The sequence below is a fragment of the Carettochelys insculpta genome, chromosome 2 (genome assembly GCF_033958435.1).
Source record: "Carettochelys insculpta isolate YL-2023 chromosome 2, ASM3395843v1, whole genome shotgun sequence".
In the NCBI taxonomy this organism is placed as follows: Eukaryota; Metazoa; Chordata; order Testudines; family Carettochelyidae; genus Carettochelys; species Carettochelys insculpta.
In genome coordinates, this window is record NC_134138.1 from 255,526,679 (window position 1) to 255,544,958 (window position 18,280).

An 18,280-nucleotide genomic window follows, 5' to 3' on the forward strand; every position below is an offset into this window, starting at 1 on the left:
GTCAGTCACAGGTATCTACCTGGACAATCCTAGCCCCGCCCCCCGGGGAAAAGAAAAAAATCTTGGCCCTTTCAAGCACCACTTGTTCACTGTGTTTGGAAGCTTTCCTGATGCATCATTATCACAGTTGTTGCTATTATGTATGGTAGAGAAACATTATATAGGCTGAAGTTCAGAGGCCCTATTATGTTAGATGTTAGACAGGTACAGAGCAGGAGACAGTCTCTTCCCCAAAGAACTTGCCAATTAAAGCAACAGTGTGGGAGAATGGAAGTATTATTACCATTCTCGTTTTACAGGTGGGGAACTGAGGCACAGAGATATTAAGTGACTCGACCAAGTCATGTTGAAAATGTGGGAAATGAACCTAGGTCTCTAAGAACCAGTTCAAGTGCATTAATTGCAAATCCCCTCCAGTCAGCCCACAAGCTTTTGAAATAGCTGTTATCAATGGAATAGAATAACCTGAAATTTATTTCTAAATATATCTCCTCCTAAGGTTAGAAGATACTGAAAAACAACGGATAGAACAAAGATGTAACAACCACTTGACAAGTAAGTAATGATTAGGAGAGAAAACAAACTCCCCAGGTTATTAAAATACTATTCAGCTTCAATCCCATCTTATCACTATTGATGCATGTATTTGCAAGTTTTGCAATACAAATCCTTACTATGTTTAGCGTGTTCTGTCAGGCATTAAATAACATTCTCATTCTAGTTTTAAAGACCTCTTTCAAATCTTGGTTTACCCTAATGCCTCTTTTGTTGACTTTTAACAATTATCTGCCATTGACAATTGTCTGTTGTTTAATTAGAAGGTGGATTATTCCTGTGTTTCAATGATTAGTGTTCAACAACTTCACAGAAATGTTATTCCCAAAACCACTAAATGCAAATTGACTTTGATTTCTTTTACTTAATCTTGTTATGATTATATTACAAGCCCTCTGCTGTATAACTTTTTATTAATTATGGTCTCAGAGTTTCAGCTCAGTAATGTCTGCACCAAAGAAAACAAATCCATAAAGTGTCTATTCCACTTATTTTGATAATTTGAAAAAAGAACTGAATGTTAACAATAAGTGGCATAATTAGGTCTGCACTGGCTCCATATACTACATAGTTTCCTTACTTAATTTTAACACACATTTTGAATATTGTGAAGTGGTATAGAAATCTTTGAAAAGGTGGCCATTAAATCTCAAATGTCATCATTCCCAGGAGTGCCTGCACAAAGATATCATAGGTATCCACTTCCAAGCACAGCCTGTCGGCCACCTCACGGATGTTGTAGATATCCGAGAACATCTCATCCTGGCTGATGCAGTCCTCGTAGATGATCATGGTGACGCTGGTGCGGCAGGGAAGAGGGCGACAGGGTGGTTGGATCAGTGAGCGGGGAGCAACCGAGAGTGGGAGGGAGCAGAAGATGGTTACCAGGACATAAGGTCAGATTGCTGATTCTTTAATTGGTGGCAATGCCTCCTTTGAAAGTACTGAAGAGGGAACAGATCCCACAGTTATCACTGGTGTTGATATAGTAATTAATCATCATCTTCAGGAAACTAGCTTTACAAAAGAGTCCTACAAGAAGTACATAAAGCACTATATGAAAGCAATCAAAGCCAGACTTGAAGAACACAAACCAGACAGAGTAAAGCCTTTCATGACAGGGGCTGCAGAACAAGTCAAACACATCCTTACAAACTTCAAAAATTACCAGTTCTTTGTAGGTGAGAATATGAATCCAGATGGCATGGTGGCTCTCCTGGACTTCCATGAAGATGGAGTAACTCCATATATGATTTTCTTTAAGGATGATTTAGAAACAGAGAAGTGTTTAAATATTGGTTGTTCGATTACATTCAATACATGTATCAAGAAATATTATCAGCCTTTATTAGCCAATCAGGAGCACTAATTTGTAGAAATAGAATATGGAGAAGTCACTAAAACTATTGGCACTCCCTAAGTTACAAACATCTGCACATACAAACACAAGGTCACCTCCAGCCTCACTCAGGGATGTCCTTTGAGATTTATCGGACCCTGTGCACTGTGATTAAACTGGTGCCCCTGTGCCCAATGGTATCCCGGGGGGAATGATGATTTTTAGTGAGATGATTTTATAACCTTCATCAACACTACTGAATTTTTTAAAACAAATTTTAAAGTAAGGTCCTGCAGACTAGCACAGTAAATTCTGAAACTCACAGTATATACCTTCAAAATGAAAAAGCAGTCAAGTAGCACTTTAAAGACTAACAAAATAATTTATTAGGTAATGAGCTTTCGTGGGACAGACCCACTTCTTCAGAACATAGCCATACCAGAACAGACTCAATATTTAAGGCACAGAGAACCAAAAATAGTAATCAAGGTGGACAAATCAGAAAAAAAATTATCAAGGTGAGCAAATCAGAGAGTAGAGGGACAGAACGGAGGGCGGCGAGTCAAGAATTAGATTAAGCCAAGTATGCAAACGAGCCCCTATAATTTTTTGCATGCCCTGTGCAGCTGTGTATTCTCCTTATGGGTAAGGATGGCCATGCCCTCAGGGGAGCAGGCAAGTGCAACAGGGGATTGTGAGCAATATAAGTCCTGGCAGGAGAACTCCAAAGGAGCAGGAAGCAGTCACACAGCCAGTAGCTGGAGAGAAGCACTATTTTGAAGGGGAAACCCTTGCGTCTTTCCAGCTGCACAGTTCCCCCTGCTCCTCCAGAGCCATCTGGCCAGTGGTTATGCCACTCACTACCTCCTGGTGAATGGGGGTTGTATTCAGCCTGTTGGGGGGTGGAGGGATGGGGGTTGGGCACGCAAATGGGAGCCAGTGCAGAGACCATGCAGGGGTGGGGTGGCAGCCAGGGGATTCCCAGAAGTCCCCTGCAGAATCTCTGCCTACCTCCTTACCCTCATCTTATTAAACCTCCCTTTCCTGAAGTACCACCCTTCAAGGTTAAATACACTATTTCTACTATTTTTTCTTGCAAATACACAATATTTCAGCTACATGATTGGTTAAATAGGCTAGTGTAGGCTAACCTGGGAACTAATATTTTTAACATTGTTTCTATGGAGAAATATGTTCTGAATGCCAAACAATGGACTTACAAATGAACGTTTGGAACAAAACAATTCGTAAATTGGGAACTTCCTGTATAGCCATCACTGTAACAGTCATTGGGCTTGTTAAAATTATTGCATCAAAATAATTTACAGGAGAAAAATTACTTTTTATTACTATGAATTTTAAAATCTTTTTCACCCAAAGATTTTGGCTGAAGATGGGACCTGTAATGCCACTTGGTAGATATAATTTATTCCTCATGCCTCCAGTTCTTCTCCACAGCCCAAAATGCCAAGCTGAACTCCATCTTCCATAATATATTATGGTCTCTCTTCTTGGTGAGGGGAAGCTGTGGGATGTGCTGTGCCTGGCTGGGGTGCAATAGGAGAGATGTAGCCCGGGGGGGGACCCCAGCCGAAGAGGAACACAAGGTATTAACTACAATTTCCATGAGGTTCACTACACCTCCCATATTTAACTAACATTCTTCAGGTTTTGAGGTTCTGATGAAACCCAACATTTTAATAGGCAAGTAAAAACATAAGAACATATGAATGGTCATTAGTGTGTCAGATCAAAGGTCCATCTAGCCTAGAATCCCATTTGCTGATACTGGCCAGTGCCAGGTGCCCCAGAGTTGGTGGACTGAAGACAATGAGTAAGCATCTTGTCTCCTGCCATCCATCTCCAGCCTCTGACAGATGAAGGCCAGGGACACCATACCTACCCTCTGGCTAATAGTCTTTTACAGACCTAACCTCCATGAATTTATCTAGCTCTTCTTTGAACTCTCTTACAGGCCTAAGCTTCAAAGCCTCTCTGGCAAGAAGTTCCACAGGCTGACTGGGCGAAAAAGAACTTGTTTTTATTAGTTTTGAACCTGCTACCCATTAATTTCATGTGGTGCCCTCTAGTTCTTATATTATGGGAACAAGTAAATAATTTTTCTTTATTCACCCTCTCCACACCGCTCATGATTTTGTTTACCTCTATCATAAACATTAAGTAAACATTAGGAGACAAAACAAACTGTAACTACAGCAGAAGTTAGTAATCACTACCCATATCATGTGACAGGCTCATTAATCTTTACAACCATGTCAGGTGACTGGACCTGAAAATAGACTTAAATACTTTCTACATAAGGAGATCTCTAAACAACTACATTAGACAGGGATTTTCTCAGGGGTTAGGGATGGAAGGAATATCATTTTGTTACAGACACTCATGCAGTCCCCATATGTGATCCTATCACGGAAAGCTGGTGCTTGACTTTCAGAGAGAAAATTAAAATGAATGGCACAACCATCAAACCATCCCAATTTTACTAGTGAAAGAGAAATCTGCTTGACTCCCATGTGCTGTTTCTGGAGGTCATGAAGAACTAGAGCTGAGTGAAGAATGGATTTCATCTTACTGACAACTCCAATAATGAAAAATAAAGACAGTCATTGTGGGTTAAGTTGAAAATTATATTTTTCAAAATTTTCAGTGAATTGAAATAAATAATAATTTCATGTTGAATTAAACATTTGTGGAGGTACGTGACCTATTCTGCGGGAATATCACACATGAAGTAAAACACTATTCAGGGCCAGTAATGTGAGAACCAGAGTCTTCTGTACTGAGATAGATGTCTTCCTACAGAGGGTCTTAACATTTTATGCAATAGCCATGTTATTGTCTTCTTAAATCCCTGCTTTTGAAATGTCAATGGGGAGATTTTCAAAAGTAGCCACATTATTAACTTCTAACCCCAGCAGTTCTGACAGCAGCCATGGGCCCAGGGGCATGAGGGTAGCCCTTGGGCCCATGGAAGGGGTAGAAGGGGTAGGATTTAGAGCAGTCATACCTGTGGGCACCCCCACACACACTGCATATGGAGTGGGGGCATAGCACGTTGCAGCATTTCAAAGGGATCTGGAGCTCCAGGTCCCTTTGAAATGCCTGGCCAGCAAGCAACTTCCCCTTTTGGCACCACCCCCACCCTACACTGGTGAGCCTGTCTAAGTTGTTTTCATTAAATTTGTAATCCAAAGGCACTTCAGTAAGTAAAAAGAATTGGAATCCAGCATTTCAAATGCTACAAGTGAGACTGTGCTGTTTCTGTTCTAAATCGCCTTCTTTCTTGTTTCAGAGCTCACTGGTGACTCATGGTCTCAGTTGATCTGCTTCTCTCTAGAATGCCTGTCTTCTTACAGCCACAGCATCATTTCTTCCACTTCAATCATAGTACTTCTTCCGCTTCTTTTTCCTTCTTATGTGTCACTCTATAAGGTATAATGCAGAATAATATAGAAACACAGCTTATATTATATTGAAGAACTGGGAATAGTGCTATTCAACAGCAGAAGTGAAGAAAGCACAAAACATTGGTCTGACTCTCCTCTCACACTGGTTTTAAGGTAGTTTGACTCAGTATTTGGCCACCCTAATTTTACACCAGACTAATTCAACGTTTGCCAGACAAAATCAACATATATGGAAGTGTGACCCTTCTGCTGGAAGAAGGTGGCAGCAATCAGGGCCGGGTTCAACATCTATGGGTTCCTTTTCATCCATCTCACACAGAACTGGCTTGAGCCCCTACCCAGTAGCCTGGGAAATTCATACACCCCTGGGCACCTTGGAGAGGCAATGCTTCCTCATTCACAAGCACAGAGTCTGAGTGCAGAGAAGAAACTTTTAATTAAAAAGGCAGAAAAGTCATATGGCATAAGCTTGGGAAAATCATAGAATCATAGAACACTAGGACTGGAAGGGGCCTTGAGAGGCCATCGAGTCCAGCCCCCTGCCACAATGGCAGGACCAAGTACTGTCTAAACCATCCCTGATAGACATCTATCTAACCTGTTCTTAAATATCCCCAGCGATGGAGATTCCATAGCCTCCCTTGGCAATTTATTCCACTGTTTGACTGCCCTGACAGTTAGGAACTTTTTCCTAACATCCAACCTAAACCTCCCTTGCTAAAAAATACCACACCCAGAGTTCATAACCCATCCTAAAGTAACTGTCCCAGCTCAAATATATTGAGCAGTGTCCCTAGCCTCTCAGACTCACCAGTCAGCCAATCCACACACCCAAACTTTCTTCGTACTCTCCTTTTCAAATGCCCCACTTACAACTCGGTCCAGTCTGTGCAGGCCCTGATACATCTCCCTGATGCATTCCCTCATTGAACCTGAGACAATGCCCCTTTACGCTAGTCCAGCATTCTGCTTGGTCCCGGCCAGCTGCCCCACTGGTCAGCCGCCGGTCCCACCTGCCATCCACCTTCTGATCCTCCTTCCGGCCAATCACCAGTTGTGCCATCCACTCATCCACTGCTCCTCCTACCAGCTGGCCTCCAGTCACACCGTCCGTCCGTCTACTGCTCCTCCTACTGGCTGGCCACTGGTCATGCCATTCGCTATTGGCTGGATCTTCATGAGCCCCTTCCTTTCAGAAGGGGCATGTTAATGAGAGGGTTAGAAAGATGCTAATGAGGCACTGCCATGAATATGCAGCACCTCATTAGCATAATGGCGGATGCAGCGATTTGAAAATGTGGCTTTCAAATCGTGTGCTGCCCGTGGAGACAGGAACCTTCTGAAAGGACCCCCCAGTTTTCAAAAGCCCCTTCTTCCTAACGCTTCTTCTGGACTACAAATCATGTGACTTTATGCTAATGAGGTGCAGGGAATTTGCATCAATGTCACATTAGGATATTTTGGGCTGTTTATTAGCATACCACTTTCAGAAGTGGCATGTGTAGAATCAGCCATTGGGATCAGTGGCAAAACTTATACTGACTTCAACAGAAACAGGATCATGTCCTGGGTGTAAAGAAAAGAAAACAGGTTTCGTATAACCTCTTCACTCCAGGAGCACGCAGCCAAAGAATTATTAGTTCTATATCTGCTAGAAACTATATCAGGATATTTCAGGCACAGAAAAGGACTCTCTGATTTAATTTCAGGCAAAGTATTTTCTCTAAATATACAAGGTAATGTCACTAAAAATGTACCTACACACACACACACAAAAATGTATTACAAATATCAACATACATTAAAATGAGGATTTTTATGTAAGAGGAAATGGAAAATGGAAGATAAAATGAAATGTCAAGGATGTGATTTAGCCTTTTGGAGAGTATTTCTGGGTCTCTTCCAATTCATTCTTCTGGAGACTTTCGAATTATAAAAGTGTGCCTTTTTCATTCTTGCAAAACTGCTAAACAGCAAAATTTACATTTTTTCCAAATTTAAAATATTACTACTCAGTCAGTTTCCTTTGCTCTAGTCCCACACATTTAACTCTAACATATTACCAATTTAGAAAGCAAAAAACCTCTTAAACCCAAATCCTCCAACCCCACCCCTCCCAACAAATACATTCTGTTTTATAAAGTCAAGGATCCTGAAATAACCTCAGGTAATACCATATGTTATCCCACTTCTCTAGCTAGCTGTCATGTTTGTGTGTGATTGTGATACGTTTATTTATTGTGTACTGCATCTAATCACCTGCTCTGTACCATTAAATTACATCCTGGGGATTTATTCTAACACTCCAACCCTCCTTAGTAACTTCAAGTCATCATCATTTAAAATCATACTATCACAGAAATGTTTCCTCCTTTTCTCCACACCAATAACAAACTAGCCCCTTGAAAAAGGCATACACCCAATCCAAAGAAGAGACAATATCCTTCAGAAGAGACTACTTCTATACATACAAATGCACAAAGCACAATAACTTAAAGCACAATGGCTTAGAGATAAGTTGGTACCCAGAGGGGGTAGCAAGAGGAAAAGAGGAGAGAAATTGTGGACGTATTCACAAATGTATTGCTATTTTCTTATTTAAATCCACCTACCAAATACTATGTTACTCTTATGGTTTTGAATTAGTTGTGCTTTACACTGTTCTAGTGCATCCCTTGCAGTCATCTGTGTATCCCCTTCTTTTAGATCCACGTTGCTCCCCAATTTAGCATTTTCAATAGCTTTTGGTATGTTACATAGTGAGTTAATTAATTGCTGAAAATAAGGGTGAAATACATAAAACCTATCACCCTCTGTCCTCTCTCTCTTTCAACAGAGTTTTCTTTTCCCCCAGAAATTTACAGGTTTGTCTGAAGTCAGTGTATCTTGTATAGCTTTTACTGTCACAATTTTTACTTAATATCCTGGTCTAAGTTGGTCTGACAGCAAACCTAGCGTTACTCCTTGTTGGGCTGGTAAGAAGAAACCAATTAACAGTTTCAGGAAGTCTGGCCTCACGGATGTTATTTAGAGAGTTGCTAATTCTAACAACTAGGGGTGCATCTACACTTGCATTCCTCTTTCGAAAGAGCTATGCAAATGAGGTGAATTGAAAATGTAAATGAGGTATAAATTTGCATATATGACTCCTCCTTTGCATATTCTAATTTCAAAAGAGTTCCTTTCAAAAGAAGAACGCTGGTATAGACGCTGCTCTTTCGAAAGTAAACCCATCTTCAAAAGAATCCTTCTTCCCTTTATTTAATAGGAAGAAGGAGTCTTTCAAAGATGGGATTTACTTCTGAAACAGCAGCATCTACGTTGACTTTCTTCTTTCGAAAGAAGCTCTTTCAAAATAAGAATATGCAAATGAGGTGCTAGATATGCAATTTTATACCTTATTTGAACTTTCTAATACTTAATTAGAAAATGATGTTATCAGTTTGATACTAGTTGTAATTTTAATAATGCTGATACTTATTTCTCTGTAATATAATATACTTCCATCCTTACATGCACACATAAACAGATTAATGCAAGTGGTAGTTTGGATTAAAACAATTACTGTGTTCAGTTTCCATAACCAGCAGTCTATCAAGTTTTGATTTAATCATTAAATTAATCTCTGGGATTATTTTTGCAAATTAGCACCAGTTCCTTCTTCATTAGAAAAAAGTTATATCTGACGTAAAGTATCCAGATACTATGACGAATGGTCTCAGATATCATTGCAACACATTCTAAGAATTCAAAGGCTACATCTACACTACAGCAAACTGTCAGAAGAAGTTACTGTCAGAAAAGATCTTCCGGTAAAACCTGTCTGCAGATCATGTCCATGCACAAAAGTGGATCAAAAGAACAATTCACTGTGTTGACAGAGAGCATCCAGAATGCCCAGCCACTTTCTCAATAGAAGGGCCAACTAGAAGCTCAAAAAACAGGGCTGCCTGGGGAACCGGAAGCCCTGTCTATTGACGAAAGGGCCCTCAGATAATCTACATGGCTCTTTTTGTCGAAAGGGAACTGTTGATGAAGGCATTGTTCCTGAATGCAGAGAGGCACAATGCTGCTGGCAGATGTGTTGAGTTTTGTCAACAGTCTATTGACAAAGCATATTTTGTGTCTAGATGCTACATAGATTTTTCTGACAAAACCCCTGTTTTGCCGCAAAAAACTTCTCATGTAGATGTAGACAAAGGAAACAAAACAAAAACATTCAAAATAGAAAAGAAAACGTAAATTCTTTTTGAAAATATGAAGACAGTTGTAAATTCCTCTAATGTTTGGAGAAAACCGTTTACAGAATGTAGTTATATCAGAGAGGTAGCCATATTAGTCTGCATCTTTGAGAACAACAAGAAGTCCTGTGGCACCTTATAGACTAACAGATATTTTGGAGCGTAAGCTTTCGTGGGCAAAGACCCGCTTCATCAGATGAAGTGGGTCTTTGCCCACGAAAGCTTACGCTCCAAAATATCTGTTAGTCTATAAGGTGCCACAGGACTTCTTGTTGTTCTCAAAGAATGTCGTTGTAAATTCCTCTTTATAGTGTTTTTGATTAATGAACGTTTTCTGTACAAATGGCGTAAGAATGATATAATTCAAGTCAATTTATTATTTCTTAATGTTTTTCTTTTCCTGATTTGTAACATGAGGATAATAATATTTAGCTACACCACAGGTGGATAATGAGACCTAATCATTATGGCTCAAAGTACTTTGACATCCATGGATGAATGTTATGATAGAAGTGAGAGTTCGTATTAGTAATTCAGGACCTATTTTTTTTCTTCAAATGTCACTGGCCTTTGTACGAAGCATGATAGATAAACTGTTAAATGTATCCAGAGCCTATTTATATCCTTTACTTTATGTTCTGACAACAGAATTATAGAGAGAGTCAAACTTCACTTCAGCCAAGAAATCTGAATGTGATCCAAAGCGGTGGGGTTAATTTGATTATGAATCAACTTTGATCATAAGTACTAAGAAGACAAAATTGCTCACTTTTTAGAAAATGGAGCAGTACAAATCTCACCATGGGAAAAAAAATCTCCAGTAGTACAACAGATCTTCAAAGGACCAAATCATTTCTGATTTTTTTGCAAGCAGAGACCAATCATTTTTTTAATGTGAGATGCTAACACAGCTCTTGGTTTCTTTGAAATTTCAGCTTACCCTTTTAAGTTTACAGCAGTTTCCCACAACAATGCTGACTAGCAGCTGGTGAGATTAGAGTTGCCCTTCCTGTAACCTACAACTAACCATGAAATCCCACATGGTAGGGTTGTTTTCCTCCCATGGAACTTCTATTAGAAAGATAATATTTTCTCCCTTTTCCCTCAGCATTTCTCTTCTCCAAAGAGAAATAAAGGCCCACTTAGGAAGAATTTAATCTTGCCAAGTTCTAAGTATCCTCAACATCCTGTGATTCCAACTGGTACTTGGCACTTGCCAGAAACTGTTTTGTTCTTTGCAAGAGTAGGCCCTAAGATTAATACATTACCAACAGCTATTTGCTGTTTAAAATTCCAACCTCCTGGTAAAACTTAAAATAAAAAACAGACAGTTATTTATTTGCTTTTTCACAACAGTCAGATCCCCTTTGTCAAAATCAGCAAATCACCTTGAAAAAATCATGGTGCTTTCAGACAGTCTCTGAATTGATACCTCACCCTGCTGTTTTGTTTATTGGTAAATGGACATTGCTTCTATTAAACAAAGATGCCACAGTTCCATGCTGACCTTTATATTTGGCCCCTGTGTTTTGCTCAGGTGCACTTCCTCATAATAAGAGATTATTCATCTTCTGCTCATTAAATCCATAGTGGCATGAGCTTCCCTGCAGTAGGGATTTTGGTTTCTTTGAGAAGGATAGTAATTGGTAACTTCACAAATTCCAGCAATGTAACGGAGAGTGGGGAATTACAGCTTAAACCGTTGCGCAAAAAGGTTGAAATGGCCAATTTTAAGAATATGCCATAGTTACAATGGATTGCTTCATCAAAACCAATGCAGCCCTGAAGTCACATAAGCTGCGTCTACACGTGCACGCTACTTCGAAGTAGCAGCACCAACTTCAAAATAGCGCCCGTCGCGTCTACACGCGTCGGGCACTATTTCGAAGTTAACTTCGACGTTAGGCGGCGAGACGTCAAAGTCACTAACCTCATGAGGAGATAGGAATAGCGCCCTACTTCGACGTTCAACGTCGAAGTAGGGACCGTGTAGACGATCCGCGTCCCGCAACGTCGAAATTGCTGGGTCCTCCATGGCGGCCATCAGCTGGGGGGTTGAGAGATGCTCTCTCTCCAGCCCCTGCGGGGCTCTATGGTCACCGTGGGCAGCAGCCCTTAGCCCAGGGCTTCTGGCTGCTTCTGCGGCAGCTGGGGATCTATGCTGCAGGCACAGGGTCTGCAACCAGTTGTCAGCTCTGTGTATCCTGTGTTGTTTAGTGCAACTGTGTCTGGGAGGGGCCCTTTAAGGGAGCGGCTTGCTGTTGAGTCCGCCCTGTGACCCTGTCTGCAGCTGTGCCTGGCATCCCTACTTCGATGTGTGCTACTTTGACATGTAGACATTCCCTCGCTGCGCCTATTTCGATGTTGGGCTGAGCAACGTCGAAGTTGAACATCGACGTTGCTGGCCCTGGAGGACGTGCAGACGTTATTCATCGAAATAGACTATTTCGATGTTGGCTGCACGTGTAGACGTAGCCATAGTGTCTTCAATAAAGCCAGCTTAAAAATTGCCAAATAATGCTCTACTCCATATCTTTAGATCCTATATTAAACTCAGGTTATTATGTGTAGGATGGGTCGGGAAACAAGAATTCCACTTCTTTAAAAAATTCAAGGTCTCAACATTTGTTTTTGTCCTGCCTCAGAACAAATAAAAGACATGAATAAACCCCAGGCTGAGGCCCAGTAACAGGGGGCTAGGGAGATCCTAGGACTACAGTGGAGAAGCCAAGGCAGAAAAAAGCAGCAGGTCCCACCTCTGCCCACCTCTCCCTGCATTACCAATGATGAAGTGGCCAGCTCAGATTGCAGTTTTCCCCTGAGGGAAGGGGGCTACATGATGAACAAGCAGTAAGTCACTGAGGCAAGTGGTGGCTTATGGATAATGGGATTCTGTCATGAATGAAGCCTGCAAAGGGTAAAACCAGAGAAATGAGCCAATGGGAAGAGAGAGGGATATTTTGAATTGAAGGAGTTACTGTCTGAGAGGCTGTTTCTTTTGTGAAGTTGGAGGAGAGGGACACAGAGAGGGTTGAAGCCTGAACCAAGCTTGGAGGATTTCAGTAAATATCAAGGCCTCAAGGAAATCTGGAAATACAGATATGTAAGTAGAGAGCAAATGTTCAGTCAGATGTGCTCAGGTTATTTTGTATTTTGGATGTGGTTTGGGACTTCTCAAGTTGCCTGATGTTCTTCCACCCCCACCCCCAAACACCGTAACTTTTAGCTGAATCCCAGGGAAGCAATTATCTGTACGTTAATCTACTTTTTTTTAGTTGCTCTGTAACACCTAGCAACTAAGTATGCTTTATCACCTATATCTTTTGTTTTGTAACCTTTGTTTAAGGCAATGATTTGATTCTTCTGTTAAACTGGAAAAAGTATCTGAAATAAATAGGATGGCATTCAGTAAGGGCAAATATGGAGTACAATACTTAGCAGGCAATAATCAATTGTACACATGCAAAATGGGAAATGACTTCCTTGTAAGGAGTAGTACAGAAAAGTATCCAGGAGTTACTGCAGATCAGAAACTAACTATGGCCGTGTCTACACTAGCCCCAAACTTCGAAATGGCCACACAAATGGCCATTTCGAAGTTTACTAATGAAGCACTGAAATGCATATTCAGCACTTCATTAGCATGCGGGTGGCCACGGCACTTCGAAATTGACGTGCCTCGCCGCTGCACGTCTCGTCCCGACGGGTCTCCTTTTTGAAAGGACCCCGCCTACTTCAAAGTCCCCTTATTCCCATCTGCTCACAGGAATAAGGGGACTTCAAAGTAGGCGGGGTCCTTTCAAAAAGGAGCCCCATCTGGATGAGCCGTGCGGCGGCGAGGCGCGTCAATTTTGAAGTGCCGCGTCCACCCGCATGCTAATGAAGCACTGAATATGTATTTCAGTGCTTCATTAGTAAATTTTGAAATGGCCATTTGCATGGCCATTTCGAAGTTTGGGGCTAGTGTAGACACAGCCTATGAGTAAACAATGTAATATTATTGAAAAAACCTACACCCCCCAATTCCCCCATGCACACACACACCATTCTGGGGTGTATTAGTGGAAGTACTGTAAACGAGATATGAGAAGTAATTCTGCCATGGTACTCAGCACTGCTAAAGCATCATTGTAATATTGTGTCCAGTTCTGGGTACCATACTGTGAAAAAGAGGAAAGCTATAAAAATTATTTGAAGGCAACACTTTCTGTACATTAAAGACAGATCAAAACAATTAGGTTTGTTTAGTCTGAAGGACAGAAGACTGAGGGCAGGCATGATAAGAGTCTTCAAGTAAGTAAAAGATCCATGTGAAGAGGAGGGTGATAAATTATTCTGCTCAACCCTTGAGGACAGGACAAGATGTAATGTGATTAAATATTAGAAAAAACAAACAAACTTCTTAATAGTAAAGACAGTTAAGTACTGGAAAAAAATCCTAGAGTTTTTATAGAATCTCAGAGGAGGATTTTAAGAACAGAAGAATACAGGAATGGTTTGTCCAAAACTCGGTGCATGTCCAAGACGAGATGGTTTATCTAGGTCCCTTTGAGTCCTGCATTTCGGTGAACTCTGCTCACACTGTATCTTCATTTTAAATCTCATTTTGCTTCTTCCTCACTATATATGGTCTGACCAAACCTTACTGCTCTCTTCCTTTTGAAGTTTTTTCATGACTACTACACTTGATCAGAATTTGGAGACTGTTCCTTTTGTTCAAAAATTTCCCTAACACTGATTTTCCCATGTTTTCTTCTTTACGAATTATTATCATTTTACTGTTGTTAATGTGGATGCATCCACAGTTCTTCTGAGTCTTAGTCAAGTGCTTTTAGATTATAAGCAAAGGTTGAGAAATGTATCAACTCTTCCACACACACATTCAGCACATGAAATTTTCAAAGCACGTGTGCAGCCAGAAGTATTGTAATCAGTCATAATGTAGATTTTAAGTGATATATCCAGCACTTTTAAATACTAAATAAAACTCTTACCTTAAATATTAATAGAAGGGAAAATGTCTAACATCTATGAAACAGAAGAAAAAACATCATCTGTGAGGTTACAAAGGAACTTGAGAGTGAAAGGTAATGCATTGAAAAAGCATTTAGAATGATAACATGTAATAATGATAACAATTTTCTTTTCTTGATCACAATAGTTGTACGTGTACCAGCAATCATCTCAAATTTGAATTTTTATATAGCGGCACAGTTCAGATATTCCTAGATATAATTGGGAGTTGCTTGGTCAGAGAAATTTCTCTTTGTCTTAAAGAGCAAAACTTTATTTATGTACAAAATATTTTCCCTGTAATATTTGAATACAATTCTACCTAGTTAATTGCCCAGGGATTTAGTAAGAACTCATTCTCACTCTCACTGACATAACAAAACAGCATGTGTGACCTTGGCAATATGCTTAGGATGAGAGTCTCCCACTCGTATTCAAACATTAAATAAAAATTTGGCTCCCAATCCAGAAAGAGCTTTAAGCACATGAGTAGCTCTACTGAAGGTAAGTTATGGTAAGCATATGCTCAAGAGCACTGCTGGATTAGAAATTCTCTCCTTATTTTGTAATAAAGGTGCTACGTGTTAAAAGTCTGCTCTTTAAACTCCCACAAATGGAAAAGTTAGCAACATTAAGCCAAAGGGATGTTTCCAAGTGAGATATTTGTCATTATTTTTGGTCATTACAGAACATTTCAATAATAATATGTTGGCACCTTCCATCCAAAGATTTTACAAGCATAACAGCCTGACATCCTTAGAAGTTCACCATCTTCTCTAAGGACAATTTGGTTTCCCTTTGATTATTGCTGATGGGAAGTAATGTCCATCTGAAACTGAGGCCATATTTGCTAAAGGCACTCTTAGCCTCACTGCTACTGCAACCAATAGCAACAATAGCCATTTTCAAAAAGAAAGCAGTCAAGTAGCACTTTAAAGACTAGCAAAATAGTTTATTAGGTGAGCTTTCGTGGGACAGACCCACTTCGAAGTGGGTCTGTCCCACGAAAGTTCACCTAATACACTATTTTGCTAGTCTTTAAAGCGCTACTTGACTGCTTTCTGTTTCGATAGTGTATAGACTAGCTCGGCTTCCTCTCTGTTACTATTTTCAAAAAGGTGGCTCTACATGGAATTTGTTGTAGAACCTCATTATAGTTAAGACTTTGTTGAAGAAGCTTCTCTTAATTATGAAGAAAATGGTAAAATAAAATCTCAAGAATTTATTTTCATATTGTGAAAACAATTTCTTTTGTAACCTCCTAGGAACTAAGCTTTTGTTGAACATGGGCTTCATCTCTTTTTGATGCATTCTTGTATTTACATCAATATTTGCCTTATGCTGGTGTCCACCATCACTGGCTGGGTCTTCACGTGCCCCTTCCTTTCGAAAGGGGCATATTAATGAGCAGGTTTGAAATATGCTAATGAGGCACTACAATGAATATGCAGTGCCTCATTAAAATAATGGCAGCCGTGGCGATTCAAAAGTGCAGCTTTTCGAATCGCTTGCTGCCCCTGGAGACGGGACCTTCCGAAAGGATCCCCCCCAGTTTTTGAAAGCCCTTCTTCAGATCACAGATTAGTGCACCTGGTTGGAACACATTCAATCAAACCCTGTGGACACTCCCATCAACTGCGGTACTCTTAGCTATAAGGAGTAAGGGATGTCAAAGGGACAGGTTCTCTCACTGACCTCCTGTTGTGGGGCTGTGCTGCAAATTTAACTTAAGGTACATAGAAACCAGCTATGTAATTCTCATAGCTGGAGTTACTTATCTTAAGTCAAATTTCTTTTCTAGTGTAGACCTGCGCTCAGCATTACAATGTCTTCTGCACTAATTCTAGAATGAATCAGCTTATGATCCACTCCTCGCTGAGGATAATGCAATGGCAAAACATAGTCATTCACTGACACAATATTAATGAATCAGGGTGAAAGTTGTTTTAGGCGAAAGAGCATCACTGAGATTTCCCTTCCCTTACTGGATTTTGATATCCAAATACACATTCCTACATACATAGATGGACAAAATATATGGGTTCATAATGGTGTTTATGCAAGTGGAGTTGTTAAAACACAATTTACGTGTTTCAAAATGAGGTAGGACTAAATGATTCTAAGCCTAACTTTGATTTGTATATTTTCTTTACCATTACCATTTCATACAACAGATTAAGCAATCCTAAATTAAATAATGTTCTGCATCTGTGAACCTTTATATTTTGTAGTGCAATTAAAGGATAATCATGGCATTGGACTACACAAAGCAATAAATGGAATTTGCAGGTAATTAAAGGCCAAAGCAATACAGAGGTGTTTTAATAACCTCAAAAGCCATTTTTCCTGCAATTATGAACTAAAACTTCCTGTTCTAGCACCAGATTAAAGAGAGAGCATATGGTGTTTGAGGGCTCTTTAACTGACTATTTTCTGTTCCATTTTATGGTCTGTAATAAATTGGAATTTGAAAATGTTTAGTTGTCTCTCCTAGGCTACATCTACACTAGCCCCTTCCTTTTGGAAGAGGAGTGGTAAGGAGCAAGTTGGGAAGATGCTAATGAGGCGCTGCCAGGAATATGCAGTGCCTCATTAGCATAATGGCAGCTGCATGTGATTCAAAAGTGCCTCTTTCAAATCACGCTCCACCCATGTAGACGAGGGCCTTTTGAAAGGACCCCCCAGACTTCGACAGCCCCTTCTTTCTAAGACCAAATAGGAAGAAGGGGCTTTCAAAGTCGAGGGTGCCCTTTCAAAAGGCCTCCATCTAGCGGTGCTTTGGAATCGTGAGTGGCCACCGTTATGCTAACGAGGCACTGCATATTCTTGGCAGCACCTCATTAGCATCTTCCCAACTTACTCATTACCATGCCCCTTCCAAAATGAAGGGGCTGGTGTAGACGTAGCCGTATTGTATATGTAGCAGCCAGGCAGAGACACTGTATTTTTTTCCTGTGCTTTTCCCGCTGCAAATTGCACAAACGATTTTCCAATAAGGAATAGTATAATAAGAACATAAGAACATAAGAACATAAGAATGGCCATACTGGGTCAGACCAAAGGTCCATCCAGCCCAGCATCCCATCTGCCGACGGTGGCCAATGCCAGGTGCCCCAGAGAAGGAGAACAGAAGACAATGATCAAGTGATTTATCTCCTGCCATCCATCTCTTGCCCTTGTTCTGAAGGCTAGGGGCACCATACTTTATCCCTGGCTAATAGCCATTTATGGACCTAACCTGCAAAAATTTATCAAGCTCTTTTTTAAACCCTAATAGAGTCCTGGCCTTCACAGCCTCCTCGGGCAAGGAGTTCCACAGGTTGACTGTGCGCTGTGTGAAGAAAAATTTCCTTTTATTAGTTTTGAACCTACTACCCATCAATTTCATTTGGTGTCCCCTAGTTCTTGTATTATGGGAAAAGGTAAATAATTTTTCTATATTCACTTTCTCCACACCATTCATGATTTTATATATCTCTATCATATCGCCCCTCAATCGCCTCTTTTCCAAACTGAAAAGTCCCAGTCTCTCTAGCATCTCCCCATATGGGACCCGTTCCAAGCCCCTAATCGTCTTAGTCGCCCTTTTCTGAACCTTTTCTAATGCCAATATATCTTTTTTGAGGTGAGGAGACCACATCTGCACGCAGTACTCAAGATGTGGGCGTACCATAGTTTTATATAGGGGAAGTATGATATCTTTT

The 18,280-nt window shown here is 40.4% G+C and overlaps 1 pseudogene; it reads left to right on the forward strand.

The window, feature by feature from the left end:
- The first annotated feature begins 1,429 nt into the window (after positions 1-1,429).
- On the forward strand, positions 1,430-1,924 carry LOC142008331 (translationally-controlled tumor protein homolog pseudogene; annotated as a pseudogene).
- The last annotated feature ends 16,356 nt before the right edge of the window (positions 1,925-18,280 follow it).